At 23.0% G+C, this 22958-nt stretch overlaps 1 protein-coding gene across 2 annotated transcripts in view; it reads right to left on the reverse strand.

Annotated features, from left to right (window-relative positions):
* LOC112597796 (GTP-binding protein Rhes-like) overlaps positions 1–20932 on the reverse strand; it is a 49066-nt gene extending 28134 nt beyond the window's left edge. Inside the window, exon 1 of one of the 2 annotated variants that reach the window (XM_025344011.1) lies at positions 20711–20932. The gene's annotated coding sequence lies outside the window, so the exon portion shown is untranslated. The remainder of the gene's footprint in view (positions 1–20710) is intronic. The other variant, XM_025344010.1, reaches the window with a different exon arrangement.
* Between the last annotated feature and the right edge of the window lie 2026 nt (positions 20933–22958).

Consider the following 22958-nt stretch of genomic DNA (forward strand, 5'->3'; position numbering starts at 1 on the left):
AACTATAATTTGCATCATACATAGCATATATTCCTATTTATTAGCTCACAGCTTGGGACATCACCTTGGCCGTATTATTTTATGGTTATTATTTTTATTTATTTATTTATTTTTATGTATTTATTTATTATTTTTTTTGATATATTTAACTAATATTTTTAAATTATCATTGATACATTTTTTAATCTAAGACTAAATTAAATTAATTTTTGACATTGGGCTGTCAAGAATAATTTGCCAATGCAGTAATAAGTTATATGAGCATATCTTGACAGTTAATAAAAATTTATTATCAACATTTTCTAAAATACAAATACTATAAAAATAGTATTTTTAAAACACAATTAGTCAAATTGCATGATCTAAATCAAAAGTTTTATAGTTATTTGATGAGATTTTTTTTTACGTTTTAGAGTATACTAAAAAAAAAAAAAAAAAAAAAAATGGTTGTAATTATAATATATTTTTACAAAAATTGTTTATTTAAATGAAACATAATCATTATTCATCATTACGACAATTCTCTACTCGTTTATTTGATTTTTTTTTTCATTAAAACTGTCTAAATCAAAAATAAAATAAGATTACTTGAATAATTGTTACAATATAAAATGTACATTTATTATAAAATGATTAGTGTAATATAATTATAAGATACGATTAGGCTGATAGCTGATGTATGCATTTTTTATAAGCTATATAAACCAACATCAATTTACTATAATGTATGCAAAAATAATGTACTTATATTCTAGATTTATTTTGTATTTTTCTTATCAGTGAACAATTCCGTATTTATAATGATATATACAAGACTAAAATATACAGCTATATAATTTCTTGGTCTTAGAAATTCAAATTTTTTTTAAAGTATTGATAATTTATTGTGCTATATAGCATTTTTTACAGCTCAATATTAACTTAATACCAAATAAAGCAAGTTATATGTTCTTGTTAATTTTAACTGTAATTATATGTTATACATAAAGGAAAATTTATTGGCATAATATTTAAAATGTGTAACTTGAAAAATGTTTTCTGTTTGATTAAAAAAAAATGTTATGTTTATTATTTTTATTTCTTTATTTCTTTTAATTTCTTTATCTTAATTTCATTGATATTCTAAAAAGTTTGTCACGTTATAATTATATCGTTACATAGGTAACCAATTAATGTATTGAATAATAATATTGCTCTTTATATTTTACTGTACTTTATAAATTGTAATCTTATCGATAAATACTATATTGTAATACTCATAAATTATAATGTAATGATTTTAAGATAATATTAATAGTTTATAATTGAATTATAGTACCAATGTCCATTGTATTATTATCATGTACTAAATTAAAAGTTACTGCTATTATTGTAACCTGTTTTTCAGTATTGTGTTCCAATATTAATATTGCAATTTTATAGTGCCACTCAAACCATAGTAAAACAATAGTAATCATAAATATTTATTAAAAGACTATAATGGTATAAAAATTAGTATTATTTAACTTGTGGAACTTTTCGATACTAAGTGTAACAGTAATGATTTTTTTTTCACTATAATAATTGGTCTTGGAAAATACTTATGAGACAAACTTGTTCAAAAGTTTTTATACAGAATAACTTTTCCATCAGTTGAAAAGTAGCACAGATAGTATAAGTTAGACCAATATTTTTAAATTATTAGTAGTTTTCTGAAAAATTGTGAATAACTTTTTTATGTATAGATATGCTTTTACAATTTACATAAATTTATAATGCAGTATCTGAAAATTGTAAATTGTGATGACATAATTAATGAAAAACAAACGTGCGATATTGTGATTTGTTGAGAAAGTTTCAAAAGAAGAAGTTCAGTGACTACACACTTTAACAATTGTAAGAAAAATTTAAAAAGTATGTTGTAATGTATGTATGATGTATGTACATAATATATGTATCATCAGAAAAAGTTTCATTAAATCACGTTATAAATTATTTATAATCATATAGATTAAAACTATATATTATATAGTTTACTGTACATTGTATTATATATTATACATATATTAAAAAATATTATTTTTAATAAAAATTATATATTTAGTAATATTTTATAGGTAAATTGCCTCATAACAAATAATATAGACTGGTCACAGGAATTTTGTATATGACTCCACTGTGTAACTAATATACCTATTTGGTTATAATATTATATTCAATGAGTTATATACATTGGTTACATTCAATTATTAGTTGCAATGGTGGTTAAAAATAATAATAATAAAAAAAAAATTCCAACGAATTTTATATACCTACTTCAATGCGTAATGTGTATGTTTTGTTTTTTTGTAACACTGTCGTAATATATGGTTTCTTTTATCTAAATTTATAAGTTAAAAATTATAATGTACTTAGGTAATTATATTAATAAAATATGTTTATAACTCAAGTTAAAATAAGTAAATACAGTAAAATTATTAAAATTATTAGTTAACTTATTCAAAATTCTATTGGTGTTAGTTATTTTATAATAAGTTAAGAAAATATATTAATATGTAGTTGAGACTTGAAATATTTTAACAATATTTAAGTATATTATTTTTATGCATGATGTTATTATACAATTTCGTTATCCATGGCGTATGAAAATTTCCTATTCCATACGATTATTAACGTTTTTGATAAGAAAATAACAATAATTCCCATATTTATAGATAAATAACTTTACCAGCCATTAACATAATTTTTATTTTTTTTGATATAATGTAATTTAGTGTAATATATACTCGTACATTTTAGTCATTTTACCAAATTTATTTAATAACGTGTTAAAATGGATAAAATATAAAGGCATTTTCCTTTGATTAATTAAATATTTTTAAATTAAATTAAATTCTACAAATTGTTTCTATTATTGAATAGTATTATGACTAGAATAGTAGAATGACAATACTTAAAAAGTGAATCATAGTAAAAAAAATGGTAAATACTAAATTTTTATCGTAGTGTATTAAAAAAATTAGTTAATTTCTAATTAATTAATTTATGTTTTAATCTATGTACCTAGTTTTTTTTACCAAAATAATAATAAATGTTTTGAAGATAATACTATAATATTTTGAATAAATATAAAGGTATGTCGAAATAAAATATTGATATTATATTTTATTAAGTCTTAAGAAGTCATCGCAACTTTGAAATTTATTACAAAAGGATAATATTTGTATATTACATTCAAAACTAAATGTCAATTTGCATTTTTTAAGCAGCTTATGAGCGTTTGTATTTTATTCGAACTGTGACTGTAAGCAATAACAAGTTTATTATTATGTTGCACATATTTATGTTTTATCAATACAACAAATTGCACACTGTGTAAAGCTTATTGAATATAAAATTAAAATTATACATAAAATAAGAAATGTAATTTAAATACATTAATATATATATATATATATTTATTTGTTAATAATTACCATACTAATTCCAAGGTTTATAAATATTTTGGATAGTGAGATTTTTTTAATGACCTATGCATCATAATATATTTATAACTTTTTAATCTTTTGTAGCTTTGCTGAAGTAAAAGGAATTGTTTTCGTAAAAAATGTGATTTCTTTAAATTTCCAACAATTAACATTAGGTTTTGAGAAGGTTTATTTAATTATTTTTAGATTTGGAATATTTATAATTTATTCAATTCATTCGATATAAAGTATATATCATAGTTTTATGAATTATTTCAATATTTTTTTTATTTATTTTATTAAATGTACATTATTGCTTAATTTTTAATGATAAATATCATGTTAAAATATAACAATAATTAACCAAACAATGTAAATATATAATAGATATTGTTCTCGCAGAATTTAACTTTAAATAATTATTAATAGATTTAAAAAAATGCATGTGTGTAATATATATCATGATATAATATATATATATATATATATATTATATTATATTAAATTATGACTAAATAAGATAAATTAATTTTTAGATTCCTTAATTTGTAGTGAAATTATTAAATTAGTTTAGACACTAAAGTATATATAACAATTAATATATTAATTATATATTTCACTATTGGAATACATTGTTATCTTTAGGTATTATTAATATTTTCATGTTGAATATTTGAACTATTAAAACAATAATACTTAAAGATTAAAACATTAAGTGCTTATTTGTAACAATAATTTTAGTTATTAATATAGATACACGAACATTTAAATTTAATATAAATATCATTCAATAAATATTATTTGATTAAAATTTTGTAAGAATAATTTATTATACAAAAACTATATTATGTCTAGTTAAAAATTATTCACATTTATACATAAATACTATAGATATATTTTTGTTTTGTTATTTAAAATTAATTCATAAATAATATTTGGCAAAATTCTAATCTATTAAATAATTGTTTATACAATATTCTAAAAAAAGTTATTGAATTGTCATTATTTAAAATATCTAAATTCGGTTATTAATTAAATGGTGATTTTTGCATTCGATAATAAAAATTGTAGTGGAATACTTTCATTTTTTTGTACATTTTTTACACATTTTTCCATACGTGTGGTATTTAAATAAATAAATATGAATATTTCAATCTTGTTTTTCGTAATCTATTTTCTTTTAGTATTTAACTTATGCTGTTGAAGCCTTTACTTTAAATTTACTTTTTTGGTAATTATCTATATGTTTTTTTACAGCATACTATTCTTGATAAAATTTATAAAATATTTCACTTTAGTACATTAAAATATTAGAAAATTAAATTAAATTTTACTTCACAGTAAAATAGTATATTATACGTCATCTTTCGGTTAATAAAATTACACATAATATGTATTACATATATAATCATAATATAAAGACAGCAACATCGTATCAGGGTAATTCCTTAAACATACTTAAAATGTAATTAATGGTGAGGTGTTATAGAATAATATATTGCTCCTTCATAAATAATGAACTAATTTAATAGATCGCCCATCTCGTATAATTATATTATACTGTAATAGATTAATAATTAGAACTGGTAATTTTAATATTATAGTATTTGTAAATTTATATAAAAATCAAATAATTTACTAACTATTTTTTTAAAGATGATTAATGTCACCTAAAATTCAAAATAACATAATAATGTTGAAGCTATAATTTAAAGTAAAACTTTTAAATTTTAATTATTTAAATTGTAAGAATAGAATTCAATTTTTAAAGAAGATGAATAATTGTTTTACTTTATTTGCTTTTTTCAACGTTTTACGACAAAATATGGAAATTATTCATAGATAATAAATATATTATCAATGCAATAATCAGTTCTATTAACATTTTTAAATAAAATATTATTAAAAATTGCCAAGTTAAATAGGTTGAAATTATTTTACATATTTCTGTGTATTTTGATATAAAATTATTTTCATAAGTATTTGTTTTACTTTGAAATTTTTATAGAATACACCAAAACTTAAATTTTATAAAAATATACGAGTATGTTGTATTTAATTAAGAATTTATTAAAAAAATATATTGAATGATATTAATAGCTATTATTGTAATTTAATAATTAAAAATATATATTATATCAAACTAATTTATCAATTAATTTATGTTTTATGAAGATATTTAATAGGTATTGAATTATTATTTGGAAATATTCTCCCGATTATTTTGACACAATTTAATCCTCACTTCAATATTTTGAAGTGAATGTCAGTGAAATTATCTTTCTATCTAGTATAACTTATAAATTATAATTATTTTATTTTATAGGAATAAAAAATACATTATACAAGTTTTAAGATGTATGCAATAAAAAAATCATTAATCAACTGTTGCATAATATTTTTCTTATAGGTATAAAATAAAATATATGAATTTAAAATTATATCGTTATTTATTTAAAACAATGATATAAAATAGCTAAATACACAAAAACTGTAATTTTTATTTATATTTAAATTATTTTTTATTGGTAGGTATCATAGTAAGCTGATTAGACATTTTCAGAAAGTACATTGCTTAAAATTTAACTTTTAAAATATTTAAAATGTAAAATAATATTTAATTTAAAAAATACTTAACGAAAAATGTACATTTAAATAAAATTACAAATGTTAAGTATAATAAATATCTTTTACACTTAAATATTTTTATTTAATAAAAAATAAAAAGTTACGAGTTCATTATAATTATTTTGAACTATATATATATATCAAAACATAATTATAAATAATTATTTCGTCAATAAATGTAATCTAATATTTTTGAATCCATATAAATGTCTCGAAGTAATATCAAAATTGTATATTTATTCATAGAAGACACGTTTTTATTTTTTATTTTTATAGCAATAAAAGATAAAGCTTAAATTAACATAAATATGATAACTGGAGAATCCTAATAGATAAATTAGATGTCTATATAATATTTATGATTTTCATAGTATTAAATCCTATAATAGAATGGAGATAAAAGTCTGTTTCAAAATTTTATAAAGTAGTCGTATATTGTATAAGATAAAAAAAAACTATATAAATAGACATAACTTGTTAGTTGTTAGCAATAAGCATATGTTATTTCCTAGATAGCAATTTCATGCCATTCATATTTCAATAACATTGAAACTAACTTACATTTCAAATATTATTATCATTTTAATCTTTATAAAATGTTTTGTAGGATTTAAAATAGTTATATAATTATTAATTTTTAAACATTTTCTTAGTATTACGTTTTTTTTTTTTTTTTTTGTAATATTCAATTTTGCACAATGTTATAATGTTAAAATAACATTTAGTTATGAACTTAGAATAACATTATTCATTATTTTAAGAATATTTTCTATGTTTACAGTTAATTAAATTTATGTTATTTTAATTGAAATTAGACAAAAGCATTAAAATAATGTAAAATTAAAAATATAAATTAATATTGAATTTTTAATACTATACCTACATTTTAAATATCATAATCAAGGTGGTTTTTCAATAAAACAATAACCTAAAATAGTTTAATACAAATTCTGTAGATCAATATATTTTTATTAAAACTTGAGTAACTATTATAATTATAATATAATAAAATTTATGAATTGTATTAGAATGTGATATTAATGATTACTGCGATTTATTCGGTTCCTGTTCTGGCGATTTTTAGCGAAATAGTATAATGTTTTTTATCCAAAAAATGGCTTATCGTCAGCGTCTATAATAATTCAATGGCTGTTTATGTTGATATTTATATAAATACTAGTCGAAAACTTAACATATATTATGTTTATATGAATAAATATTATTAATTACACGTTTTGTTTATAATAATATACCTAATGACAATACATTATCACTAAGGTTAGGCACTTAAAGAGTTTATATGTTTTTCAATGATCATTCAAAACATATAGCTAAGTAGTACAAAAATTTGTTTCTCAGTACTAGAATTTTGCATAATTTGAATATTTAGCTCATTTTTTCTTCTAAATGCATATTTTGTTATATTTGTTTTTCAAGTAAATATTTCACATATTTTGTTTTTTTTTTTTTATATAAGAATTACACAATCTTTACTAAGAGCACAATAAGCGTATTTAAAGATTATATTAATTATTATTTATTAAGAGATGTTTGAGGGTGCGTGAGCGAATGTTTAAAATTAGTCTTTTGGACTTTATGTACTGTTTCCAAGTTAGTCTATGGTCAAGAGTTAACTCGAAGTATTTAACGATGTCAGACAATGGAATAGGTATGTTGTCCACTGATACAGGTGGAAAAATTCCGTGTTTTAGCGTAAAGGTCGTGTGCAGTGTGCACCGACTTGTTGTGATTTAGTTATATTCTCCATTTGAAGTACTATTGCAAAATAAGGTCTAAGTATATTTGGAGATTGGCCGAGGAAATTAAATGGTTTTCATGCATTGCTATTATTACTTTATCATCTGCGAAATCAGCTATAAGGGTGTCGTGTGTTATTGACTAGTTTGAAGCATATATGTTGAACAGAAGGAGAGATAGGATAATACCTTGAGGTACTCCTGCTTAGATTAGAGCTATTTCTGAGATGCACGAGCTAAAGCAAGTTTGAAAGTACCTATTTATTAGGTAAGATTTAATTAATAGAAATAGAGGTGATGTGAGGCAATATAGAAGTTTGAAGTGGAGACCGTCATGCCAGACATGGCCGAATGCTTGAGTGATATCGTTTTCGTTCGAATGAAGACAAGTTTATATAACGTCTACTACTATGTGCACTTGGTGGATTTTGCTGTGTTTGGCTCTAAAACCGAATTGAGATGAGGGAAGAATATTATTATTTTTGATGTGGGAAGAAATTTTTTGTAGAAATAATCTTTCACAGTTTTTTTTAAAAAAAGTAAGAGACTTAAGGTCTGTAAGAGTCCAGTGAATCCGGAGGTTTGTTAGGTTAAGCAAACATTACAATTTGAGAAAATTTTCATGAGAAATAGGAAAATATGATAATTGTAGTATTCTGTTTATCGTATATGATAAAAGGACTATGGCTTATATTTTGTTTTTTTTTAAAAAAATTAAATAATATGTGACATAAAGAATAATATTTTGTATGTATTATATAATATTTAGTATTAGTTTTCTAGAAATTTAAAGAAATATATTTAAATGATTAAATATAAATAACTAAATAATCTAACTATCACGTGTTTTCCCAATTAATTTTGTGTGTAAAAATCATAGTTCTTCAATAAAGAAATGCCGAATTATATGGTAATAATACGGTTATTTGATGTTAATTTATCTGTTAGTATCGTATATGTTTTTTTTTTTTTTTTATGGCGTTAATATATTGTTAATATAATATTCTAGACTAAGTACAATTTTTTTTTTTTTTTTGTGAATATTAAATCAAAAACACCTTACTTGTTGATAAATAAATTTATGATTTTTATTTTTTAATGAAAGAACATATTTTACTGAAGTGTGAAATATTTATATAAAATTAAGCGAAAAAAAGATTAGGTAATGATTATGGTCATCATTACCTGTTATACATGAGGTATTATATCGTAGTTTCTACCCAAACAACAAAACAGTGCAAGGAAACCTTTATTGTACCCAAGACATAGTATTAAATATTAAACGCCCGACATTATTGATGATAGTGCCATTGTTAATGTTTATAATATTACTTGTTATTTATTAAATATATTGCTTATAGGAATGAAAATCATTTTTCCCTGTGTCTTCAGTTTTGTATGTAAAGTACTTAAATACTTACAAATATATTTTGCGTTTTATTTTATCGAGTTATAATTTTAGAGAGGTTATCTATAATTGAAACATACATGATGTGTAATTAAGCATAGTAAAATGCTAAAAATCATGAAATAACTTATGAACTTATTTAAAAAATAATTAAGTTGGACAATTAGCGTGTAAAATAAATAACCAAGTAAAATAGTTTAAAAAGTAGATAAATATATTATGATTTATTTTCCACCAGGATATAAAAAAAATTATACGTTTTAAGTTATTTTTGTACTTAACATTACAGTGATACATAAAATATTAATATATATAACCTATATAAACAGAAGATCGTAAAGTGTCAATATTTTAATTGGAATTACATACGTAAACAAAATATTATTAAGCGCACTGTATATTTTGCTGATCGTGGACTGTAGCCTATAAACGTTATACAAATATTTTGTGTATGATATGTTTATATGACGCAGTAAAACTCAAACTAAAGATCTCCTCTCTTTAGCCCTTTGCCCCATACATCGTCCATTCGACCGACTTTTACGGTTTTAAATTTTCAGTTTTCGCCTTCGGGCTGGATAAGACTCAAACTACGTTTAACGGCAAAACTAACGGTTTGTTTGGATTTGGCAAGTATAAGTGTAATGTTATAAAATGACAGCTAATGCCATAGATTTGTTATGGTCCTGAGTATATATAATAATATAGTCTGCGTAGCTGGGAAAACTGAAGTTTTATAATTGCAACACGCTTTATGTTGTTACTTGTTTGCATTGTGTATAAAAGCGAAAAAGAAGGTGACGACAAAATCATAAATATTTCTTGGAAAACATGGTAAATTACTTCAAATATATGTGAATTTTATTGGTTTGCATTTCGCATAATTAAAATTATTATTAAAGTGTTATACATTAATAGTTAAAACTACTAAAAAAAGGAATTTCTTAATTGTTTAACACTCATTTTCTCAAATAAATTTCACAAAATTATCAAAACTTTTCAAATTATATAATTTACCTTTAATACAATCATCATGTTTCTTTACTTGAAAAACTGTAATTATTTGTGTTCAATTTATAAGTCTAAAAATAAAAAAATATATACATGATATAAAATAGCTTGAATAAGATATGTTCAAAAAAACCACTTCTATAAAGTATATTCTAGATTTATAAAATATTTAAATGTTATTGAAATTTTATATATTTTTAATAAAAATCAAATTTAAAAATAATTGGCTATTAAAATGTTTAAGTCATAAAATAAAAATAATAATAATAATAGAGGTGTTGAATATGATTTAAATAGAATTAATTAGAAAAAAAATATTTAACTAAAATAATATTAGTAGTCTATAGACTATGGCAAACAAAATATTCTTTATATTTGTTATTTACATTACATCAGATTACAAAACAATTTATATTATTAATATACAATTTTTACAAGATCGTAAAAATAATCATAAAATTTAAATTCTGATAACTTAATAATAATTATAGACTGAAATTGTGTGATTTTATAAATTTGTTTCTGGATTAAATTTTAATTGCATTTATGTAAAAGACAGAAGCTATTTAAAATTTAAATTGAAAAAAGCTAAAATATTTTCAATTTATACTTACATTATTTTATTACCAATAAATTTATGTAATTAATTTTAAAATTTAAATAATAATTATAACAACTTAATTTCATATAAAACTGTTATCTTCTTATTGATTTTAAATGAGAATACAATTATATAATATATAAATACTTCTCAGGTAATTAAAATCTAATTATATATTATATTTCAAATATTAAATAAGAATAAACATTATCTTACAGTATTCTGCGAATGAAATAACGCATTCATAATTCATACACAAAGTTTTCAACCAAAAAATATTTTGATTTTTGACTGCTTATTTTTTAATAAATATTAAATGTTCATTGAACTTAGAATATATTTTGTGGCTACCATGTAGAACATTGTTATAATTGTCCGTGAAATTACTGAAATGTCACAAATAATCAAAAACATATATTTAATAAAATTTTGTATTGAATGTTTAAATGTTGACTATTCGTAGTTTATCTATGGATAACATGACGTAGTACTCCAATTTTTTTGTCTTCAATCGTAAGGACGTGAATTTTATTATTATTAGTCTGTTTGCTAGATACATAACTTTTAAAAAATCGCTTTTATCGTTAATACTAAGAGTTACTAGTTGAAAATTTGCGAAAGTTGGTACTGCAGGATTAAAATTAAATAATTTACTGTATTTATATTGATAATTGAGAAAAACTAATAATTAATTACGAAAAGACTAGTAAGTATTTTTAAACAACACAAATTATTGACAAAATCTAATTTTTTTTATTTTATTTGAACACAAAAATTAATATTTATGTTTATTATACATGAAATATTTTAACATTTTCTAAGCATAGTATTTATTTCAAAACAAATTGAATTTTTGAGCTATTTATAGATATTTAAAATGATATACTTTTATTAGTTATTCTTTAAATATTCATTAAAATATTTATGATTGGTGAAATAACTATTGATAACTTAATATATGGTTTCTCAAAAGTTTTTCGTACTAGAGTTTAAAAAAAGTTGAGTATAATTCCTATGTTTATTTTTTGAGCATTTGAAGTTAAAGTTATGAAAACATTGTAAAATAATGAACAAAAAATAACAATTGTAGAAACTTGAAAAATTCCATTGCTATTTAAATTATTATTTTCTACACACATGAAAATCTGATTTTAGTTGTTTTATTGTAATTAAAAAAAATATTATTCATAGGGAAATTTATTATATAAAATTTTTAAAATATTTAAATTAATTTTAAATTATTTATACCACGAACCCTGTTCAGTATTCACACCTTTTCACAGCTATAAAATGTTAAATTGAAATATACAAGTACGTTAATAACAAATAGTAGTAATTAATATAAGAAATAATATAATAATATGATATCTACGATTTATTTTTGTAAAAATTATTTCAAATTAATTCAACTTAATGTATTATAATTTATAACTAACAGTAATATAAATTATACAATTTTCTTAAAATTAGAGACTGATATATTTTCTATATCTCCATACTATATATATATATATATACATATCTCCAATGACCTATCAGTTATTATCGAATTCAAATTTAATATAAACATTACAGTGCTCTATTCAATAAAAGAATAACGAGGTAAATTTGATGCTTATTATTCAGCAGAGCAACTTCTCAGGCTTTTTTTAAATTATCATTATTAGTAGTATATTATATTTATCATATTTTTACAGCTTGGATTAATACTAGACACAGAGAGAAAAGAACACATTTTTTTAACTAGCATGTTTGTTAAAATAATTTAATTTTCATATACTTACACATAAAGTGTCTTCATTATGAATACCTATTGTGTATATTGCGGTTTAAGTGTACTTATATTTTACACTTGTATTATACGTTTCGTTGTTTCATTAATATATACCTATATATACTGTGGCTTACAGCTAAAATTACAAATGTATCTACTCTGTATTGTAAATAAAATATTATTTTAAACTTTTAAAGTCTTAGGTTTGATTCATATGGTTTACAGACTTCGACAGTATCATCAGTTTAATTTTATCCTAAAATATATAACATTTTAGATCAATATATTATATCTGGATATAATTTTTTGTTATGAAACTAATACCATTGTATGCGAACATAGTAAATAATGCATACTTTTATAAGAAGTGATTATCAATTATTTTAATCAATAATAACAGTATTACATAAACGTGGTTTTATTGGTAAAATTTATACATCATTTAACTTTTACACACAAAATAATAATATACACTAGGCTACGATGTATATTTTATATTAGATTTAGAAAAAGTAAAAACGATAATTCAAAATTAGGAATCTATCTATGACTTTATTTAAAAAAATTAAGTATTGAATGACTATATATTTTATTAAATAGGTAACTTAAAATAATGGTGATCATTTAATTTTGTTAAAATAATTTTTTAAATTAAAAATTTGTAATCAAAATTATGTTTGGATAATTAACAGTTTTTATCTCACAATTACTTAATACAAAATGAATAAGTTTATAATTTACTCTGGAAAGATATTTATAACATGACTATTTCTTATTGGATCAAAAGACTAAAAATAGAAAATTAAAATATTATACTTGGAGAATAAATATTTCCAAATAGTTAAAATTCTTAACCTAAAATGTTGGAGCTTACTTACTTATATATTAATTTAGTTTTTGGCGCTTTTAATCAGATATAAAATATTCAATTAGTTACAGACCTAAAAATAGTTGGTGTATATTTATTATTTATAATATTACTATTTTTAAGTATTAAACAATTGAAATATACCTAACTCATTGAAACCCAGTATAATTGAGTTAAGGAGTAATTATTTAGCTAATTCCCATTTTCCACTAAACGAATCGTAGTTTTAATTACTAGACTATTGAACTAATATAAATAAGATTTTTTTAAGCTATAATTTACATAGCCTACGAATGACCGATCTATGGTCAACCTATATGATCGATTACGGTGTAGTAATATATACATATATTTATTAAATGTATAAAATAGTAAGAAATAATATAATTCATTATATTACTAGTTCTTGAGGGTGGTTCCTATTGAATATCACACGATTAGTGGAGTACAAGTTGTACAATTCAATTGATTAGTATATGAAAGTGAAATTTACTATATTTTTTTTATAAAGTAGGTGCCAGTATTATTAAAAAGAAAAATCAAATGTTAAAAATTTCAAATTGACCGTTATCTACTTGAAAATTGAAGCTCAACTACTATAGGTATTTATGCTCGTTCTTTGCAGGTATTCAACATATTACATAAGACATAACGCATAATCAAATGCACTGAGTGTGATACAAAGGACGAGTCAATAATAAACATAGTAACTTATTTTATTCCACATATATTTCATTTTAATTGTATGCTAGTTATAATTTAATATTTTTAAGGAAATTAGTTGAATCAATCGATCGTCTAAATGTTGTATTTGGAAACAATTAACCATAAGCGGAAAATACTAAATAATATAATTGATTAAACACTTTATTGTTATTTTTTTTATTTTTTTTTTGTTAGTTAGTGAAATTATTGTACTTTATAATCCTAATATTATTATCATTAGTATATAGCATAATAAATGCCATCATTAATACTCGTCTCTAAATAAATGTAATATGAATACTAATCAGGTAGTAGTTAGTAATCAAATTATACTTGAATACATATAAAAAAAAATTCTCACTTCGAAAAATTAAATTTAACATTGGAGAACTCAGTTGAGTCACATTAAATTTGTAATTGTAACCATTTGACTAAAGTCACTTTATTTAATTTAGTTAAAAATGAATTGTATTTAATTATAATATGTCTGTAACAATACAATAATATATATTTATTAAATTATACTTTAAATTTATTGAGCTAATTATTTATTACATGAATAGACACATACGTGCAGTTTTTAAATCTTTAATAACTCAATAATTAGTAAGCTTAATAGAATTAAAATAACTTATCAAAAGTAAACATTTGGAATAGTTTTCCAATGCAATGATACACGCAAATTATCTCCCAAATCTATATAGTTCAATTTATGTTTTCTGTGAGAATGTATTCTAATCACTTAATCTAAATAAATATGATACACATATTATAAATTTCAATATAATACATCATATTATCGTATATGCATATCATTTCCTAAGTACTATGAAACACCTTAGGGCTTAGAAAGTAGTTTTTTTATTAGATATAATATGTATAGTTTAAATAAAAAAGAATAAAAGGAATATGAAAAAAGAGAATATAATTTCACTTTATAAATTAAATCAATCATTAAATTGTCCTTGGTAAAATCTGAATTTAAAGAAAAAAATTGAATAATAAAATATCATATTACTTTAATTACTATATACTATTACTTTGTTTATTAATTTTAGTATTAGTCTTAAAATATAATTATTAAAATGAATAAGATAAACGTTAATAATAAGATAAAATGTAATAAAAAAAAATACTAAACAATAACAGTAAATCTATAAACAAATAAGTATATATTTCTTAGGAAAATTATTATATCTTATATCGTAGATATGTAGATATTTTGGTGGAAAGCATACTTTAATATAAATATATAATTCTACATATTGCACATTACTAAAATCTAAAATCATCAAATATTTTAATATCTAAAATGTATATTTTCGAATCATGAGTTAAAAATAGCTGATATTTATTTTGATGTATTAATGTATAAAAAATTACGGAGTACGGATACAAAAAAAAAAAATAAAAAATAGTTTAAATAAATGTATTACTGATCGGATACTACAGATAAGGAGATTAATCTTGGTGAGAAATGCAAGACAAAAACTGTACCAACTTTTTTTTTGTTACACAGTTTAAAGAATCCTACAAAGAAAAAATAAATGAAAGACATAGAATTTAAAATTTAAAAGAAAATTGTGTTTTAAAACATGAAAAATATATGATAAGTTAAAACATTTTACCTGTTTTAACATAAAGGACTTAATTATATGGACATAATGTGATTCAAATTATAATCGAAGTCAAATGTTACATTAAAAGTTAACATATACAATTTTTAGCATTAAAATGAAAGTAAATAGATATTAGATACCGTTTATAAAATTGAGAAAAAAACTTTCATATCACGATAGTGTAGGAGTTAATGTTAAATTATACACTTGTCTAAGAGTAGGAATATCATAAACAAATCACATTTGAAGAAAAAACTGTCTATACATTTTCTAAAGTATGCAATATAGTGCAGATATTGATTGAAGAATACGTAAGTATTGCTTACTTATTTTAACATGTTTTACAGCACATTGTTTGTATTAAAATTAGATTCTTTTCAATCAACAAACTAAATTCAATTTATTTTAATCGATATAAACATGCAGAGATTAGATACCTGTAACGTTTGAAGCTTTTTATTTGCTACCAGAAAAAAAAGTTGACACAATAAAAAAATGCTATTGTAAAACCAATACAATTATTGTCTTAAAAACTTGTAAGTACATAAATAAATAAAACATAATCTTAAGTAGTAAATGTGAAATTGAAGAACATCGAATTTAAGAATTGGTATTTAATAGTATAACTGAGATTTGTGTTTTATTGATACATGGTATACGTTGTACACGGTTTTATAAACATTTAACTTTTAGAAAAAAACTTTTTGGTTTTTTAGTAATTTTTAGAAACTTTTATAATTAGGTGTACACTAAGTATAAAAGTTAAATAATAATAAAAATAATTTATAACTTAAAATAATTATACGTTTTAAAAAATAACAACACTTTTTTTTTGAACTCTCTATTTTTTTTAAATGTTAAAACACAAAAATGTATTACTGATAGCATATTGTATATAAGTTTATATTGTTATAAATTAAAAAATAATGTGAGCTATAATAATATATTTAATTCTTAAATATTTTTAAATAATAATAATAAATTGTGTTAAAATAAGTTAATGTACATTGACATTTTTAAGTTTACTAATTGTATTAACTAGGTACTTAAAAATTATGTTGATGTTATAAATGAATACTTAAAACACGTCTGGCTATTATAAGCCTTATTAGTATTTCAATGAAATTAAAAACTTATAGAAACAAACTTGTATTCTAAGAATATGTATTTTATAAATAATTGGATTAAAATTTAATGCCGGTTTTGTAGCATGGTTTATATACGCGGTGATATTGAATTGAATCCATGCTAATTTTATGTGTTTGAATTGAATCTAGCTTATTATCTTAATATCTTTGAATTAAGTCTGTATAGATAAAATATCATAACCTGCCGGTGATTACTTTGAACTTTGTACATCATATTACTCCAAACAGTGGCGTATCCAGGGGGGGCACGGGGACCACGCCCCCCTCGTTGGCCTTATTTACTAGATTTTGTTTTAAAGATTTTAATTTTTTTGTATGCATGAACGCATACTACAATAATACTCTTATACCAGCATTACATACACTTATAATTTTGTTGGAATTAACCCGTTTTTATTATTAAATTACTATTACTATTTATTATTATGTATATTAACTTAATGACTGACTGAAAATATAAACAAATTATTTGCACTATAAACATTAAATATTTGGTTTATTTTATTTATTTTGTTTTTGGTAGTAGGTAGTATATATGGTAAAATTTTAGACAGTGTGTGCCCCCCTTCCCCATAAAAAAAAATTCTGAATTCGCCACTGACTCCAAATACGCAATGATAACGGATATTCGTCAACGGCCCGGTGGTATACTGATATATACCTACTCCTTCAAAATCAATCAGTCGTGCCGAACACTTCGTGAACACACAATTAGTTAATACTTACTTATAATTATCAAATTATTACAAGTGAAAAATGGAGTGTATGTTTAGATATTTACCCGTAAAATAATTATTTCTCCTCAAACAATTTTTAATATTTTGTAATATTTCAAAAAATAATAAGATTAGTATGTACTTGAAATATTTATGAGTATGACAAATTTTCAAATTTATTTTAGTATTTTTCTATAACTGTCGATAAAAAAATATTTTCTCGGTAAAAAGTACCTTTATTTATTATTATTTTTAATATTTTGTAATTAATTGACTATTAATATTTATAATTACAATTAAAAAAGGAACTCAACTCAAATAACCCAAAAGTATTTGCAGGACTCAATTCAATATTTAAGACTCAATTTAATGTTATCCTTTATACGAGAAATATTAAAAAATGATTATCAATTCAAGATTTATAAGATTATAAAAATAATTTTTGAACTTAATGGAGCGAAATTTTTATAAAAACACAAAGGATGATTTATTATTGATCATTTAAAATGTAAAACTTATTCATGAACATAATATACCCACTATTTTATCGATTTTTAGTGAATAATCATTTGAGTTACCTAATGATTTATAAGATATCTAACAAATATAAAAATACTTGATAAATACTCGTATTTTTATACTCTTATCTAAATTATAATTGTAATGATTTCTCTAGAGTTCTTTTTAGGAAGTTTTATATATCAAACAATAAGTATTGAAAATAAGTCATATACTCATATCAAAATAATCAAACTGTAAAAATAAATATTAAGAAATGTATCCATCTTTCAAAGTGTTAAACAAAATGCAAGTCCATTCATTGTATATTATTTTTTTCCAAATATCATAGATATTATAATGTTTATTATAAATTATTATTTCAAAATTTCCGGTTTTTTTTTTTTTTTTTAATTGAGAATTTTTGAGATAGTACAAGATAAAATGGTTTTTACTTTTTTGACAAAGCCATTAGTTTTATAATAACATTATTTTATTTTGAAATGGAATAAATAACTGATCTCATCATAAATTTATATAAATAATATAGTTATTTGATGATACATTTAATGTCATTTTTGGAAAAATTACACAATATTGCATTATTGTTACTTAGTAATATTTTTATGCGATCGGATCTCAACGTAGCGGTAACATTTTGTAACTTAGATTGCACAGTGGGAAGTGTAATTTTTGGTCATAACGAAATACAATTAAATCTGTAATTTTCTAACCACCCTATTATTACTTTGCTACAAGTTTTTAGTTTAAACATTTTTATTGGCCGTAACTTCTATCTTCTATGAAATAAACGATATGTATAAATTAAATTTTTTGTTGCCACTCACTTGTATATAAATTATTATGCACTATTATTATAACAATTTTCTGTTTCTTGATAATAACAATTATTTTTTTGTTAATTTAATAGTACCTATACTTGAATGTTTTATTCTCCCTCACTCGTTTAATCAAGTTAATTTTCTATACAGCACTTAGTTAATATGTTTTAATATTACATTAAAGTTAATTACACTGCAAACATATGTTGAATAAAAAGTAGTATTGCTTATTTTATTTTTGGTTAACATTTTTTCAATATCAAAGAAATAAGATATAGATAGGTGCAGCCATACTACGCGTAGACTAATGACATAAAATCATTTCTATACAATATACCTAGATAAAATAAAATACTGTGTAGATTTCATTAATTTATATAACTTATTATATATGTTATTTATAATAAACATTTATTCGATTCCAATAAAATGTAAGACTTGCATTCGTCACTACATTATGTATAGTGTATATACCTATTGTAATAGAGATATTATGCGTTACAATGGTTTACCGTTGAAAAATTTCAAGCTGATATTTCTTCGATCGAACAAATTGTATAAAATATGTAAGGTTATATATTTTCTATTGTATATAAAATAAGGGTTCGAATAAGTCTTTTTATAAAGAAAAACTTGACATTAAGGCTATTGGGTAGTGTGACAGGTGTCACACTAATTTAATACTCGTTATATTATTTCATATTTTAGAGGTAATTATATAAATGTTTTCTAAAATCATTGAACCAAAGCTAGAAGTCATTAATTTCATGTGTTAAATTTAATATTTAAATTATAACTTTATAATTTAATAAAAAAGATTAATTTATGCTTTCTCTTCATCCAGATTTGTTTCATAATTATAAATTATTGATTCATATATATATATACCTTGTATATAATGGTCTTTATGATGTTTGGTAAATAATTTTGTGCATACGTTTATCCTTTGTTCGATACGACGCAAATATAATAATATTATAATGCTATCCGATTATAGCACATCGTTAACATCGTTCAAAAGTTAACAAATTATCTGTGACAAATAAAATATGCCTAGGTATATATTGTACTATCTAATCTTGCACGTCATTATCCGTGAAAAATTAAATCATGTCAGTGAATTTACTCTGTCTTGTAATCCGTTAAACGGATCTTAAACTATGCATAATTTATAATAGGTGGTTTTAACCTAACCATTAAATTCCTTTGTAAATCCCTTTTTATAATGTATAATTAAAAAAAATATTGGCTCCGAGGTGCACTACTACTTATGGCTAGTTTGTATTGAATTTAAAAACCACGAGTGCAAAAAACTCGGCTATGGATCATTTACACACACAGACATTGTCTTTTACTAAGATATATACATATAATAATATTATATTGCATGCTGGTTAAATCAGTATTAATTACGGTATGTATAGCATTATAAGGCTTTAAACGTTTAAGTGTGTATATAGGTACATAATATATCATTCGTATTATTAACCTAAGTTAGCTATCATTACCATACTCGTGTTAAATAGTTGAAAAATTGATAGTGTAATTGTTTAAAATTAACCGCAATATAGCACTCGGCGCGCTAAAACGTATTTTTGAAACTGCTAATAAATAATAAAAACAATAACAAAAGTATAACATACGCAAGACAACAGCTGCGTTTTTTCTTTTTATTTTCAATATACTCACCCCGGAGACTACGAGACAGTGGTGCGAGTATAGTGACGAATAGTCTTCTGCGGGCAGCAGTGGTGTTTGTAGCGTGATGCTGGTGGGTAAGGGGGTGAATGTGACGCCGGTGGCAATAGTAATTTTGTATAAGGACCAACGAACGAGCGAGCGACAGAACGCGCGCGAAACAAATGCAATACGGGTGGCGAACACGCGAACGCGGACGGCTGCGGCCAATTTACTGGAAATCCGAAGGGAGCAGCAGCGGCGGCGGCAAAAAGCTCCACCACCACTCACTCGGTCGCCGCCGATCATCGGCAATAGCACAGCTGGCTCAACAACCGTTACGTTGTGCCGGCCCGCCACCTCCGCCGCCGATGACGATCATTGCGTTCCTTTTCGCCACTGTATAGGTTATACACATATACACAAAGTACAGTGTGTATGACGGCGATAAAGGCAACACGAAATAATACGAACGCATGACCGTCCATGATTATCCGGGTTTTTCTCACTGCGTGAGTAAAAAACGACTCGATATTGGTTACACTTGTTTTTTTTATTTTTAAATGTCATTTTTTCTCGCACGTCGAACAGATTAACTTTTGCGGCTCCGTCTCAATACGAAATGATTTTCTCGAAAGACTGCAGACTTCCCGGGTTTTTTTTCCTATCGTCTTAAAAATGTATACTTGTTAAGAGCGAGTCAAAATCTCTGTTTAATAAACGACTATAGGCACCCAAGTACGTCGTGTTTATAGTAAATACATATTATATTATAAGTATATCTATTATTTTTTTTCAACAGACCGCCGTACACAAAAAATATGTTCCATACCGTGATTTTGAACGATATTTTAAAACGACTTATGCGTCGTGTCACCACGAGTGCAAAATCACGCGAGACTTAGCACGGACAAAAAAATTTTTCCCAGAAATAATAGCACAATGTTGAGTATTCGAGAGAAAAAAAGGTCGAATGAAATTCGCGGTCACGTACGTTCGAAGTGTTTTGTGTTAAATTTGAACACGCTATATATATTGTATTGGCGCCGTCGTGTCTGCAGCGTACGCGCTCACCGTAATCGTATACATGTATATATATTATACTACGTAAGCGACTCGTAATTTCGTAGTATGCACTGCACTACCACCGGTACAGGGCGAAGATACTTAAAACGCCGCCGAGTGGCGGTGCGGTTTGGTAAACAGAGGTGGCGATCAGCGACTGCGCCCGATGACGGGGAGGTGCTGTATTGGCCGGCGGTGGAGCGGTGTGATTGCTAGTACGTCGTCACCGTGTCTGGCGTACACGCTGTGTTAATAATGTATTTTTACAGAGTTGGACAGTAACTGATGTACTTGAGATATGTACGTAACTGAATTACAATTTTTTTTCAACTCGTATCTTGTATTTTTTTAAGTTTTTAAAAATAACTTGTTTATTTTTAGTCAATGTTTTTTGGGAGTCAATTTTATAATTATTAATAATAAACGATAAAATAATGTACTTACTTAAATATTATATGTATATACATATAAACATTTTTTTTTTATTATTTAAATTTTCTTAAGTCGTATTTGTCCAATATAATAAGTGATTATTGAGGAAAATGTACACAACATCATTAATGTTGTTAGTCATTCATTAAAAATGCGCACACATATAAACATAAAGATAGATAAGCGGGCAATAGGCATTATAGCCGACAATTTATAAACTATAGGCGTGAACTTTGATTTTTATCTTAGATTTTAGTTCATGATTTCTTGAAGTTTTATTTTCATGACTTACTAATAAATAATATGAAATACATTTTTAATTATTGAATGTATCATACATGTTTATAAATAACCAAATATTTTTTAATATAATGCCAAGTCCAACATTATTTAACATTTTTCAAGCTTTTGTTTCAAGGTTAAATGATCCATTTGTTTTTATGTAAAATTTCTTTTTTAAATTTCTCCAAAATGCATCCAATAGTTGAAAATACTTGAAAAGGGTATTGTCAGTTCACAATGATTGATATGTTTGGTACATCTTATTTGTTTATTTATTCACGTCTCATGTGTGCGCATATGTGACTTGAATACCATTTTTGACTGTTGTTATTTCCTAATAGTTTCATTTGATATTTTCTCCGAAAACTATGGCATCTTATAAATGCCAACGTTTTATACAAATTTTCTATTAAAGATTTACATTTAAAATAATAGTCATATACGTATGTATTCAAAATAAATCACTTTTAAAATATTTGAA

This window comes from Melanaphis sacchari, unplaced genomic scaffold (assembly GCF_002803265.2).
Source record: "Melanaphis sacchari strain LSU unplaced genomic scaffold, SCAv2.0 Contig43_pilon_pilon, whole genome shotgun sequence".
NCBI lineage: Eukaryota > Metazoa > Arthropoda > Insecta > Hemiptera > Aphididae > Melanaphis > Melanaphis sacchari.